The sequence below is a fragment of the Monodelphis domestica genome, chromosome 2 (assembly GCF_027887165.1).
Source record: "Monodelphis domestica isolate mMonDom1 chromosome 2, mMonDom1.pri, whole genome shotgun sequence".
NCBI classification, from domain to species: domain Eukaryota; kingdom Metazoa; phylum Chordata; class Mammalia; order Didelphimorphia; family Didelphidae; genus Monodelphis; species Monodelphis domestica.
In genome coordinates this window covers 310,813,583-310,827,528 of record NC_077228.1, presented here as the reverse complement: position 1 = coordinate 310,827,528, position 13,946 = coordinate 310,813,583, and positions in this window count along the sequence as shown.

Here is a 13,946-nt window from a genome sequence, read left to right as displayed (position 1 = left end):
AATCAAACGTAATGGACTTCTCCATTAGTGGCGGTGTAATGTCCCTGAACAATCTGCAGGGATCTAGGAGAAAAAACAGTATTCATAAGCAGAGGACAAACTGTGGGAGTAGAAACACCGAGGAAAAGCATCTGCCTGACTACAGCGGTTGAGGGGACATGACAGAGGAGAGACTCTAAAAGAACACTCTAATGCAAATATTAACAACATGGCAATGGGTTCAAATCAAGAACACATGTGATACCCAGTTGAATCACGCGTCGGCTATGGGGTGTGGGGAGGGAGGAAAAGAAAATGATCTTTGTCTTTAATGAATAATGCATGGAAATGATCAAATAAAATATTATAAAATTTAAAAATAAAAAAATATCAATTAAAAAAAAAGGAAGTATAGCTTCTAAGTGGTTCATATAATTTTTCTACTCTGCATATCTGAAATATTTTTCTTTACTATATACCTGCATTTTCTTGCTTATATTTATTTCCATTCTAGTAAAGAACTTTTAAACCCACCCTTTTCCAATTGCAAGAGAAATCAAAGGAACTCCTGATGGTTAGATATTGTTTTTGATTTAAACATTAGCTTTGTTATATCAGTCCAGAGTCCAATTAATGCAAACAAAAGGGTTTTAGAAAGTATGTATTGATATTATCTTCCTTCTGAGATTCATTCAAGTTTCAATACCTTTGGAAAGGGATATAAACATCCCTTTTTATCAGCTTCCCAAGATAACTCATGATTCACTATTTCTCCAACCTACATGTTGAAGAAAAAAAAAAAGAATGGGAAATGGACTTAGAGCCCTTACTACTGGTCTCTTTTTGACAGAATGATTCAACATTTTGTTTTATTTTATTTTAAAGCTTCCTGGGAGTTTATGTAGTGTGTCAGGAAGAACATTATCCACATCCACAATATCACTATCTTCTACTTATAGAAAGTTCATAGTTTTTTAGCTGGTTGTCATCTCCATGCTTTTAAATTAAGTTGGAATCCAATAAGACCAACATGAAGAGTACCTCACTCTTCCCTCTAAATGACCTGAGGTTTTCTGATCTCAGTTATACAAGTTGCCCCTGTAGACTGGGAAAAAACACAGAACTATTAAGTAGTCAAAATCACTCTTTAATCAAGAGCAAAAGGGGTTCAATGTAATAGTAGGCCTCATCACAGAGCTGCGTGCCACACAGTACTACACAAGAGTCCTAGGATTGAACTCTGGCTGCTCTGGACACTGACCCCTGGGAGTGGCACCAAGATAGAGGAGGACTCCAAGGAACAAAAGAATTTGGAAATCCTATACACCATTTGGGGGAAAACCAGGGGCAGGGAAAGGTGATTGACATTACTATAGTTACAAAGAAAATGAGAGTGTTCAAACTACACTGACAGGATACAATCAAGCTTGGGAAAGGAATCATAGCTAAAGGCTAGAGTGTAAGGGATGGAGCTGCTTACAATGGATTCTAAAGTATGGTTCCTGCTCTGGTATGGATCTTCTTTGGAAATAGTCTCTGATACAATAAAGGAGACTACCTAAAACAAAGAGGGTCCTTAGCATATGCTTAGTCCCACCCAAATAGGATTGTCATTCCCCTGAGGGTCCCCCACTCAGTCTGAAACTGTTAGCCTGAGTTTTCCTTCAGGGTGGATTCTCCTGGGAAAAGGGAAAAAGGACAAGCTTTGGAGTCTTCAATTTACAAGCTAGTCCTAAAACTTGGGGTTCTTACTAGGCTACAAGTTTGGGTTTCCTAGATTCCATATTGACACCCTAAAACATAACATGAATTCCTGGAATTATATCAAGAGCATTTAAGTATATAAAAGCAAGAGTTTGATATAACCGAGAACCAAGTCTTGGAAACAAACTTTTATGCAATTTCAAAAGGATAAAGTTCTCTCTCTCTCTCTCTCTCTCTCTCTCTCTCTCTCTCTCTCTCTCTCTCTCTCTCTCTCTCTGTCTCTTTCTCTCTCTCTCTCTCTCTCTCTCTCTCTCTCTCTCTCTCTCTCTCTCTCTCTCTCTCTCTCTCTCTCTCTCTCCTTGCCATAGCATTTTTTTTTTTGGTGTGAGGCTTCCTTACATCAACTTTGTCATTGATCCCAATAGTATTATTATCCAAATTTTACATAGTAAAAAACTGAGGCTGAAGGACCAGCCAGGGAACCTATTTTCTCCCTGCCCCCCTGCCCCTAGAGCTCCTTAAGTCAAGTTAATGAAGAACCAGTTACCATACCCTGGAATGTGCTAGGGACTGATAACACCCCTGACACCAGGAGTTCCTGTCCCGCCCCCTCCTGACATATACCAGAAGCCATAAAGACCCTAACCCCAGAAGTTCCTGTACCTCCCCTTCCTGACATTCCAGGAACTGGAACTAGGTCCTCAGCCCTAGGAGTTCCTGTTCACTCCCCCCACCCCAGGAATTCCTCTGTATTTCCTCTACCACAAAAGTGTATAAAAAGCCTGCAAACCCCAGACTCAGGGCCAGCCAATTTTTAGGGCTGAGTCCCAAACTGCAGTTTGGTTAATAAAACTCCCTTCTATGTGCTACATTATTGGTTGGTCTGGTTTCATCTTTGGGATCGATATCTGGGCACTTCATTTGGGGGCTCATTCCGGGATCCCATGAAGGAAACAGAGTATAACAAACAGAGGGAGGGGACCCCTGACCCAGGGCAACTCAGGTCAACGGGATCCAGAACACATCACATCTCAGTGGAGGACAGTAGGATCCAGAGAGTAGCCTCTGGAGGTTATGAATGAATGTGTGGAGAATGTTGTGTGAGAGTGAGGGGGTAAGGTCTCCGGAGTCATTGACATATGGCTAAGTGGCTGACCACTGGTCACTGGCCAGGGGCTTATTCAGGATGGCCTATTGCCAAGTTGGACTCATCAAGGGAGAACTGCTCACCTATTTCTGAGTGTGGGCTAGGAAAGTATGCAGTTCCTATTTCCCATGAGGGGATAGGTTGGAAATCCTGGGAAGTATGTGGACGGAGACTGTGACACCCCTCTTGGCTACCTTCACCTAAGGATCCCCTACGCCCTCTCCTTTGGATGAGCCATGGGAAGGACCTGTCAGACTTGACTCCCTTACACAGGGTATTCTGGCCAGGTGATTTTAGTCGACTTTATTCAGAGTGGTTAGAGGCCCTCTGTTTGGAATTTGGGATGGTTAGAGGCCCCCTGCGCAAGTTGGACTTGGGACAGTGAGCAGGTCCCTGCAACAGAGGTTCGAGTTCTCTGAGGACCCAATGCATCCTAAGGAGCATCACTGAACCGTGAGTGCGAAAAATTTCCACACTGGCAGACATGCTGAGGAATAGGATCTCTAAGATAAACCTCTGGGGTTGGGGGAGTGTACTCTTGCCTGCCTCGAAACCTAGTGAAAATCAGTATCTCTGTTGTTTGTCTTCCACATCTATTTGTTGTCTGACTTTTACTGTTTGTCTTGTGTGTCTTTCTATATTTGGACCCTTAATAGTCCTCATGGGTCAACAAACATCTACCCCCTTATATTTGGTCTTGGCTCACTTCTCCGTCCTTAAGGTGGGAGCCCAAAATCTCTACCAGGAAGCTATCAGTTTATTGATCAGATATGCCTTTCTCCTCTGCTGCAGGGAGGAAGAGGTTTGATTCTGAACAGAAAGACAACTGGTGAGACACACCTACTTTTGGGATGTTTCTGTTTATCATTGTCTTTGTCACAGTTTTGTCTCTATGTATTCTTAAATTGGACACTCACAAAAAAAGAAAAAAATGGGGAAGTTGCAAGATTGAATTTACCACAGTCAAAAATTCTCAACAGAGGACAAAAGAAAATAGCTATTCAATGATTTTTTCCTCTTTCTTCCTTTGGATGGGCCCCCAAAGGAGAGAAAAAGAGAAAAAAAATTCAAAACAGAAAAGGGAGATTTTTACTCCACAGTTAAAGGCACTTTTCAATTAAGATTGATTCTAAGGGTTGATGTATGCAACTTGGGAGGATTGCTAATGATTTTGATATGTTACAAATGTAATTTCATGTATTGTGCTAACTGTTTGTCAGTTAAATGTGAAATGTTAGCCAGATCTTATTGAGCACAAAAACTCATGGTTAGAGGTTTGTTTTGTTAGACCTTGCAATGCATAATGGTTTCAGTGAATTTGAGAATTATATAAATTCTCAATATATATATATATGTATATATATATATATATATATATATATATATATATATATAAAACAAATATTAAAAAAAAGCCAGCCTGACACAGAGGGAATGTTTTATTTTATGTAGATGTAAAAGTCATCCAGAAAAAGTATCTATGTTGTTGAGAAGAACTTATTCTATAATTTAAATTTGGGATTTTCCAAATCAGATGTTATTTTAATGTATGTGCTGTCAGCAACAAGAAATCATATGACACCCAAGAAGTTCTTAAAGTGGTTAATCTGTGCATGGGATTTAATAATACAAGTACTAAGAATTTGGTATTTTGCAAAAGAAGGAATTTTTAAACAGTGTTGTCTTTGATTAAGGTTATATGAATTGTTTTTTAAAAATGTACACAATGTATAGGAAGGAATTTGTGATCTAGAGATGAATATGTATTCAGATACAAATTGCTGAAAGTAATGCTGAGTGAATACAAAATATGTATGCATCTGTATGCATGTATGCATGCAAAGTATGTATGACTAGGAAGAGAATTAACTTTTCCACCTAAATAGGTTAAGGGTATATGATATGCAAACTGTCCTTAACAAGACAAATTTGACCAGCCCTGAAATCAAGAAGGGCTTGTCATGAGGATCAAATACAATTCAGTATAATACCTTTCCTCTACTTTCAATAATGGTAAAGAGGAGAAGCCTGAAGAAATAAGAATAATGTATAGAGATACTAGTTGATACTATGAATTCTAGTATGAAATAGATAAAACAAATTATAAATTGGAATATGTTGATGGAATTTAATCAGGAATGTAGCAATGTTTTGAGCTAAAAGAAAATTAAACCGGAGATTCTATTCTACTTTAGACAGAGGTTTGAGAGGAATACAAGTCAATGCTTTGATCTTCAGTTTGGTTACACACTGTAAGACTGCTAAAGGACTTAAAGTTATTTGGAAGTTGTGGAGTTCAAACTAATCTCCACTGAGAGTAAATTATTATGAAGGGGGTTTGATACATTCAAAATTATAAATTGTACTAAACTCACTTGTTAAAGAAGGATGGGGCAAAGTTGTTAAGTAATAAAACCTTATGATAAATTGCTCACAAGCTATTAACCCCTTCCTTGCACACAGGAAGGAGAAAGAAGTGCTTATAATTGTTCCACACTGATACTTAGGGACTGAAATAGGGACCTCACAAAATTGACAACCACTGTGTGATAAAACTTAAAGATGAGTATATTTTAATTGTATATTTCAGAGGTTTTAAGATGCTCAAGCAAGCAAATGTTGCCAGCCCTGTCTGACCAAGAAGCTTGTTTGAAACTGTGATAAAATGAGTTGAGTGATATGTAATTGATGTTACTCACAGAACTTTGGGAGTATGTTGGTTGATACTTTGATTACATTTTTGATCTGTATTAAGGTACATGTGGTAAACAGTAGCCAAGGATTGGGTAGGATGTTAAAAATGGCATATATGTGAAAAATGCTTGCTCAGAATTTTATGATTGTTATGTGAGTTGCTTCTAAAACATGTGTTTTAAGTATTGTTTGGATGTAAACAAAAGCTCATTGTAAACCTGACTGTACCATATATTTTGCTCAATACTCAGTGGTTACCTCAGTTTACCAATTTGTACTATGATCTGAAATTTATAATGGATGAGCCCTATGCTAAAGATGCTCAATGATGTAATCCTTTAAATCAGAATTTTTTTGGGTTACTGATTAGCAATTGAAGTGATACCAATGGGAGGTCTGTTTGACTTAAGCAAGTCAGAAAAGGTGGGAAGGTATGAAGAAAGGGACTTTGATCTAAAGTACATAAAGCTTGAGTATGTGGGTTTTGTAAAGGAAGAATGGAAGTTGTGTTCAGCTTTTTAAGCAGAGGGTTTGGAAGAGAGAGAGAGAAAGAGAGAGAGAGACAGACAGACAGACAGACACACAGACAGACACACAGAGAGAGAGAGAGACAGACAGACAGAGACAGTGAGAGAGAAACAGACAGAGAGACAGAGACAGACAGACACACAGACAGAGACAGTGAGAGAGACAGAGAGACAGTGAGAGAGAAACAGACAGACAGAAACAGGCAGAAAGAGAGACAGAGAGAGAGAAAGAGAGAGAGAGAGAGAGAGAGAGAGAGAGAGAGAGAGAGAGAAAGAGAGAGAGAGAGAAGGAGACACATAGGGAGGTAAAAGAGAACAGATAGATGTTCTCTTATAATTGGATCTCTGACCTTGGGATAATTTCTAAAATTAATGTATGTGTTGTGCAAAAATCACAAATGATTCTTTAATCTCTCTGGACAGTTACCCTGAAGTGATTCCTGTATGGCTTTGTCTTAGTCTTTCAGATGGCCTAGGTCCAAGAGATGATACAGCTCTGATTTATATTACTATGGAGCTACTCAATTCAGCACTCATGTTCTTTATTTCAGGTTTTGTGACTAAAGTGTGATATGTAAATTATTGCCAAAATACATAAGAATAATTGAGTGATAAGTCTTGTAGGGATATAAAAGGCTTGTTTGAGGATATGGAAATTTGTTTCTGGACTGCTGATGAGCAGAATTTCTCTCAGCTGAAATGGGTGAGACTTGTCTTTTAAGGAAAAAGAAGTCTTCTGGGATCTAATGGTGACAAAGTACACAAAGGACAGAGAATGTCCTGGGATGGTTACAGAGGCATTTTGGGCTCACCTGGGAATAGACCTTTTCTGACCATCTAGGCTGTTAATCCTTGAGTGATACAATGATGTCAGAGCCAGTGATAGTTTTGGCCTGTTCGTGAAGCCCTCACTCTTTTTCCATTGGGACATGAGAAAATATTTTTCCTGTCTGCCTTCTCTTTTGTGACAAATTCCCATAATCAGCCCAGAATACCAATTGTAAAATTAAAGTTTCCATTTCCCTAAACTACCTATTAGGTTAATAATTGAAAATTCTTAAATTGTTAGGGAACATACTTTGAAAATTAGGTGAAGTTTATTCATAGATGGCTTGTATTTGTAGCCTTAATTTAATTTTCAACAGTTGAAGTTTGGATCTTGAGCTTGGAAATATAGCTCAAAGCTTTCTTGAGTTTCCCCCAGAATCTGGGGTACAAAAATTCATCTGTAAAATATTGTTACTCAAGTGTTTATAGATGTTTATAGTTAATGTGTACTTTGCAAAAAGGATATTTTTTGACAGAAACATCACATATCAACTCTGCAAACAACTCAGGAATCCAATTTCTTAAAGGGATCTATTCCTGTCAGAAGATGATTTCTGAAGAAGTCTGTTGACTAAGATACCAAATGCAAATGTGTAATATAAATTACCATTGTACTAATTTTCTCTGTTTCTATCTGGTGTTCTAGTTTTTGCCCCAGTCCTGGTTTCTACACTTCTATCTTAGGGACTGACTGTCCCCCTTGTGACCTGTCTGCCAATGGAGGAAGCAGTCACTGGACATCATTCAGATCTCCTAGCAGGTCCCCACCTACCTGACCCAGGCATTCACTGAGGACATGCCCCTAAATACCCTGTGTCCACAGCCTCACCCTCCCTTTTCAAATTTTGGTTACTCCCCTGTGGGAGATGTGAACCTTGCATTTGTAACCTTGCCACTTCTCTAGTTGCTTCTAGGGTAAAAGTACTCAGAGGAGTCATACAGATGACACTGTAACCTAATCAACTATTCCAGCCTGAAGCCCTGGACATTGCATAAATCCAATACCTCTCTCCTGACCATAGGCAGGGATAGCTCTACAGCCATTCTCAGCTCTGAAGAAACTATAGCTCCTTTTCTTTTAGATATTTGGAGAGGGGGGAGATGGCATGGACATTGCACTCCCAGAAACTTGGGTGGACTATTGTCAGGGAAATTCTTTTGCTCCCTTGCATCCTCATGACTCCTAGCCTAAGGATTCTTTGCTTTTCTGCTGATCATATGGGGCTAGTTAATCACCGAGTAGCCTTTGTCAAGGATTGCATTAGTACTGTCTAGCTATGGTCCTTCACCAGCAGTATCAAACTCTGACTCTTAATGAATCCCCTTATGAGGATACAGTCACATGAGGAAGATTTCACATGTACAGCAGAAGAAGTAAGGAATGAAGGACCAACCCAGGAACCTATTTTCTCCCTGACCCCCTGCTTCTAGAGCTCCTTTAGTTAAGTTAATGAAGAACCAGTTGCCATACCCTGGAATGTGCTAGGGATTGATAACACCCCTGACACCAGGAGTTCCTGTCCCTCCCCCTCCTAACATATTCTAGGAACTGATAACACCTCAGCCCTAGGAGTTCCTGTTCACTCCCCCCACCCCAGGAATTCCTCTGTACTTCCTCTACCACAAAAGTGTATAAAAAGCCTGCAAACCCCAGACTCAGGGTCAGCCAATTTTTAGGGCTGAGCCCCAAACTGCAGTTTGGTTAATAAAACCCCCTTCTGTGTGCTACATTATTGGTTGGTCTGGTTTCATCTTTGGGATCAATATCCGGGCACTTCAAGGCTAGAGGAGATAAGTCATTTGCATCTGGTCAAACTGATGATAAGTGACTTGGGTAGGATTTGAACTCCAATCCAAATTCTGACTTCAATTCTGATTCTTCAGACTCCAAATACTATACCAAAGTTCCATGGTTACATTATATTATAACTTTGTTGTTGTCATTATTCAGTCATTTCAGTCATGTCCACTTCTTTGTGACTATATTGGTGGTTTTCTTAATAATGATACTGGAATAATTTGTTATTTCCTTTTCCAGTCCTTTTTACAATTGAGGAAACTGAGTCAAACAAGATTAAGTGACTTCTCCAGGGACACATATCTAGTAAATATCTGAGGTCAAATTTTAAATCAGATCTTCCTGACACTAGTTGTGGATCTCTACCCACTCTGCCATTTATTATCCTTTGGATTTGAATATCAAATACATGTCAATTTTCCTTTGCTTTCCCATAACCAATTTTCATATTTTTAACTCTGGGGATATAGCAAGTAAGGGGTGAATCAGAATCTGTGTGCTTCTAGACAAAGTGCCCTCCCTCCTCCTTTCCTTGGCACCAAGATTGTACCTTTGGTCATAGCCCTAACTACATGGCTCTGAAGTCTTCCTCTCATTCTTCAACAACCCTCCCCAAAAGCTCAAGAAAACAGATATAGTAGATAAGGAAGATTGCAGCTTTCCCCTGTACTGTAGTTTCTGCATGGAGAACTTCCCAAGTCTGTATTAAGGGGTTTGGGACCACTTAGCCAGAAGAGAAGTGATAGGAGAAAGGAAGTGGGGATGTTTCTAGGGAATAGGCCACTTGGATAGAGAAATAATAGGACAAACCATCAGACAACAAGTAATTATCTCAAAGGATAAAAATCAAATATATTAGATAATGTACATATAAAATATTTTATAAGCCTTAAAGGCCAGTATGAGTGCTGAGTAGCACTCATACTGATAGCTGGTAACACTTTTTATTATTATATAACCTCAGGAATTAAGAGAGATTTTCTGAAAGCCATTTAATCATATTCCAAACCTTCCCCCAATACTCCCTATGCCTGATACTTCTCATATCTACAAACTGTCAAAAGAGACAATATAGATAAAATGACATATCTGAGGGTAGCAAAATTGTAACCCTCTGCCAAGGGTCACATGCATTTATGAAGTGTAAATGAGAGGCAAAGTAGGATTGCAATGGAATAAGCAGTAACTGGAGTGCAAAGGACTCATTTCAAAACTGAATTTGGACACTTATTTACTTTCCATTTGACTTTAGGGAAACTATGAAACCTCTCTGAGCCTCAGTGTCCTCAGTTGTAAAATGAGGGCACTGGAATAGAGGACATAAGATTTTTTTCCAGCTTTACATCTATGATCTTAGAAACTACCAACATTGTATAATTTTAGGAAGGTCAGTTAGATAATCCCCAATTCCCAGATTATCTCATTCATTGACTTTTCAAAATTCCCAGTATTAATGTTACTCTCCCAGAGTTTTTTTAAACTTGATGCTTTTTAAGTTTGGTTTTCTCAACACCCTTTCAGGATATTCATTAGCTAGTGGTAACCATTGCTTAATATACAGTAATAAGATTGTTGATTTAGAACTGGAAAGAGCTTTAGATCTTCTAGTCCAGTGGTATTAAATTCAAATAAAAAAGGGGATCACTAAATTGTACATAAGGATTGCTATGGGCTACATTTGACTTGAAAACTATATAATATTATCTGTGTATTATTTTATTGTGATTTATTTTGTTAACTATTTCCCAATTATATTTTAATTTAGTTCAGTCAGCTTTCAAATGTTGTGGGCAGGTATTTGACCCCTCTGATGGAGTTCAAACTGCCCTTTTTATAGATTAGAAACCTTAAGATGAAATATGCTTTCTGGCCACACTTTCTTGAAAGCATATATTCTATCAAGCAAGGGAAATATGCAGAGGATTTATGTCGAAGAAAACAACAATATAGTGTTTTTGAACAAGTTATAAAGAATATGCTAGTGTAATACAAACAGTACTGTGGGATAATAGATTCAAACTCATTTTGTGAATTATGAGGTTATTCTCAAGTTATGCACAGGTTTATTCTCAAGCTGTTTTCCTTGCTTCTCTTCTCTGAATTCATTTTGTTTGAAGGTGTAATTTTCTAAATGCAAACTATAGCTTATACTCTAAAATAATATAGGGATATTTACAAAGAAATGCCTGGTTCAAGAATTTTCCTAGTAATTTCTATTCACCTTGGTGACAGTTTAGATATAATTAAAATCCTTATATTATTAAGGTACAGAAAGAAATCAAGACTTGTTTAAGATAACCATTAGTCTATATGGTATGGGTCATTATAGTATAAGAAGGCCAAGTAATCTTTTAATAACTCACTATTATAGCCTGACCACATTAGCTTTTGCCAAATTAAAGTGCAGTGCAATTCTCTTCATTGTAACAGACAAATAGAGCAAAGTATTTTTAGGTATGCTTGACGTACTTTGGATCTTTTAGGAAACAGACCTGGCAAATGTGACATTCAAGAAAATATTCATTTGATAGTTTACAGAAGCAAAATTTCAAACTTGAACACAAATACAGATTTGCCTTTTATTTATTTTTACTCCTGCCTTACCTCTGGAGCAGCTAGTATTTCTTCAATCTCTGATGACTTACAGAAAGGCCATTGCTATGGTTATCTTTATGCAAGGAGTCAGACCAAATGCCTTGACTTGTGTCAAAAGAGAGAAAATTGTTTCATTTTGGAGATGTCACATGGATGAATAGCTTTTTTTTTTTTAATGTTCTCACTCCTTTGTACTTTTTGAGAACATAGTTTATTGAAACTACAACTGAGGGCAAATGACCCTCTTGACATATGTGACACCTATAAGGCTGGACAAGTAGTATATTTCATGTATTTCATACATATGAAATATAAATATATATTTGCAAGTATGCATATAGAATTGTCACTATATACTTCTATTTTCTTATGTTTAAAATCCCATTCAGCCTTTTTAGTAATGATCTTTTAAAAGCAGTCAACTTGCATTTATCAAGTGCCTACTGAATATCAGGATGTGCTAATTCCTAGCAAATATCAGGATTTTTTGTTTATATACTTTCAAGTAATTTTTTAAGATTAAAATTTACTACTTACATTTTATTTCCAAACAAATACTTTATTTCGTGAATATTTAAATGAGAAATTGCACTGAGTTCTCAGAAAGCCACATGGGAATAGTGAGTGGGGACAGGTATTCACTGTTAATGTGCAGAGTTGGGAAGATTCCCATATGGCCCATAAAGAACATACAACTCTGCATAAGGTAAATGCCATCCTCATATCCCACCCAAAAGGTCTAGATATAGGATTGACTCAGTAAAGCCAACAGGAACATGTGGAACATAATTTTCCCTTTCATCATCATTTTAGACACAAACTATTTTCAAAAAATGGCACCTAAAGATATTGTATACAATCATACAAAATACTGGGTGCTTTTGGATGGTTAATCTAATTTAAGAATAAGCAGCGATTAAATACCAGGAGCTGAGAATTCAGTGACAAAAACAACAAACAATCCCTGTTTTCATGGAATTTACATTCTATTGGGGCACACATTCTGTAAATTTATGAAATAATCTCTAGTACAAGAGAAGACTAGCAATTGAAGTTCAAAAGAGTTCCGAATCTGGGGTGGACTTTTAAGAAATTTTAAAACAATTTGTTTCCATTGATATCCAATTCATCTTATTTAGTTCATTAAAATGTTATTTTTAGAAGGGATCCAATGGCTTCACTGAACAGTTAAAGGAGTCCATAACACAGAAAAAAAGGTTTAGAATCCCTGTATAGGGGGTAGCTCCTGACTGGGCTGAGGTCAGAAATAAGCAAGGGGTTTTAAATAGGGAGGTGAGGAAATGAATTCTAGGCATAGGGGAATAGACTATTACAAAAGTATGAAGTAGAAGGAAAGATGAAATTTGGGTATAGCAAGTAGCTTGACTTGACTGGAACAGAGAATGCATGTAGGGGAATAAAATGAGCCCAGCAAATTGGCTAAATCTAGGTTGTCAAATGTTTTAAATAAGTTAACAAGAGGGAATTTTGATTCCCTGGAGACAAGAGGGAATCACTGATTTTTTTTTCTTCTTTTTTTCTTTGATTAGGAGAATATGGTTAGACCTGTATTTTAGGAAAATTATTTTGATAGTTGTGAAGAGGATGGATAGAAGAGGGGGGGAAATGGAATGAGGAAGAGTGTTTAGAAGGTTATTGCAATATTCCAAGAGCAAAATAATTAAGGTCTGCCTGCATGCTGGGGAACAGGGAAGACTGGTTTAAGAGTGGAGAGATGAAAATATTTTTGTGAATTTTTTTTACAATTTTATTTAATTTTATTTTTATTCTTTCCATGGTAACATGATTCTTGTTGTCTTCCTTCTCTCCTCCCTCTCCCCTCCTGGAGTCAACAAGCAATTTCACTGGATTATTCATATGTTATTACTCAAATCCTATTTCCATATTATTCATTTTTATAATAGAGTACTCTTTTAAAACCACAATCTCAAATCATATACCCATATAATCAAGTGATAAGTCATATGTTTTCATCTGGATTTCTATTCCCATGGCATATTTTAGGGATCAAATCTATAAGATTTGGCAATTAATTTGATATGGAGAGTAAAGAAGTTAGGATTAGGAAGAACTCTCTGACTGCATCCCTGGGGAATTGGCAGGAAGGTCCCAATAGAAAGAGAGTCATTTGGAAAGAAGAGATGAAACTTTTTCATTTGTTTTTTAACAGGGGAAGATAATGAGTTATGCCTTACAGTACTGAGTGTGAGATACATAAAGAATATCTAGATGGAGAAATATAACAGGTTGTTGACTCATGTGCCTATTTTCTCACATCTATAAAATCTTTATGAGAGTGATACATATGTATTTCAAGATACTTTTTGATGAAGACACAAGAAGGAAAAAGGAAAAAAGTTTTATAAACTGGTTTTCTTCAGTGAACATCTTCAGTTACAACTGACTCTGTGACAGAGGCTGGCACATAAGAAAAGTGCCAAGCTGAAGAGTATGTGGAACTGATCACTTCAACAGGGGAGGGGCCCCAGGTGTTTGGAATCTTGAGGAGAGTAGAAGATTCTGGCTGGGAGAGGAGTTGATCTCTCAGTCTGGAGAAGCCAAAGAGAGAAGATTAAATAAGACTTTCTCCTGAGGGTTACCCTCTTTTTCCTGCTTGTGACTGGAAATCTTTGCTCTCAACACTTCCCAATTG